Here is a 1,711-nt window from a genome sequence, read left to right on the forward strand (position 1 = left end):
TGGTAGCTCCTGTGCCGGAGGGCATGTATTTGTGGCGAGCACGTTAAAAGAAGAGTCAGGGAGGATGCCAGGAAGGCACTGTGCTATGAAAGGAGTCTGCAGCACATGGTTTTCCGAGCTCGTAAGCTATCCGGATGTGAAGAGACTACTACTTGCATAAGAGAGGACCCCAACATCTCCCCCTCTTTGATTAAAATATGAAAAAGTGTCATTGCCAGCCCCCAGAACCAACTCATTTCATCTCAGGAAAATCGAAAGTTTGATAACTGACCATGACCTGTTTCCTGTGGTGATTTTAGCAAATGGCAGTAACAATCAGCAAAGAAATCTTAAAGAACAGTGAGCAAGCACAATACACAGTATCATCAGAGAGCAAAAAGGGATAGGAGCCATGCAAAACAAGCCAATAGATTAAAAAGTTTTGAGGGTGTTAACATTGGTTTCAACAACATCTGATTCATTTACAAAGAAACAATATATTTCCCAATATCATATAGTCCCATGTTTAACAGCTATCAAGTCCAATGTTCTTTTATTGTGAAGCATAACTTCTGGCAAGAAAGTTTATCTGCTGTTGGAGAAACTCCTGGATACCAGTTACAAATGTCACTGCTCGGTTCAGCTTGTCTTCAGCCAAGGGTGGAGTCGGTACAGCGTGTTTTCATGGCAACATCTCCAGCACCCAGTGCAGGTTCAGTCTCTGTCAGTAAGGAGAAGAAGATCTTTCTCTTCTGACAGCTCCTGGGATGCAATTGTTGTTATACAAAGGTGGATAAAGAGAAATTAACACAGTTTTGGGTTTTTCCTCACTCTATAGGAAAAGACTGGGGAGGCTTGCTGCTGAAAATGTAACTGAATAGTTAGCTGTTTGAATCCACTTAGATGAAAGTCAGCGAAGTCTTTTTCTGCTGGCAGCTCCTGGGTAGAAAAGGGTGGTAGCTGGTACTGCTGACAGCAAAGATCTATTGCTGGATGCACACAAAAGCTATTAGACATTGGGGTAGATGGTGAAGGGAAGAAAGTTAAGCTTGCTCTAGGACACAGCTGAGTTTATTTGGTCCTCGATCTTTCCTGTAAAATAACATTATAAGTTAACACATGCTTGGTTGCAGATGTAAGCTGTTAAGAGACACAATTTTAGCTGTGGGGTACCTAGAAAATACACCTGAGTAGAATTCTGCTATCCTCCCAATGCTCCAGCGATTGTCCCATGAATCTGATTCTTTCTCTGAAAATTAAAATCTCTAGAACATGGTATTAGGGAGATTGGGGGCTGTCTGAAGAGTTGGTGCTAAGCAGGGTAAAGACAGCCACGAGAATGTCAGAGAAGGAAGCTACAGGGGTCATCTGTGGCATGCAGTCTCCCTAGGTCATGGATCTCTCTCCACGTGATCCGGGGTGGCCTTGGACGTCGTCTCTGTCTCTTTCTTTTCTTTGTTTTTGTCAGGGTCATGCGAGCCATTTTCCTCGTGGGTGGGGAGGTGTCTGACATTTCTAGCTGGAATGCAAATAGGCTTTGGTTGGTCCTGTGGGAAAACACAAGTAAATCCTCTCCCTGTTGTTAACAATGGATCTGTTCCTTTCCAGAGTCCATCAAAGGGGTCCTTCCATCTGACCATGATGGGAGGTACTGGGTGTGTTTGAGCCCAGTGTCGGGTGATGGGAGGAGCATCTGTCCCTCTATATACATTAAGTACATTAAGGGTAAACA

This window comes from Nannospalax galili, unplaced genomic scaffold (assembly GCF_000622305.1).
Source record: "Nannospalax galili isolate Female #2095 unplaced genomic scaffold, S.galili_v1.0 scaffold475, whole genome shotgun sequence".
Classification (NCBI taxonomy): domain Eukaryota; kingdom Metazoa; phylum Chordata; class Mammalia; order Rodentia; family Spalacidae; genus Nannospalax; species Nannospalax galili.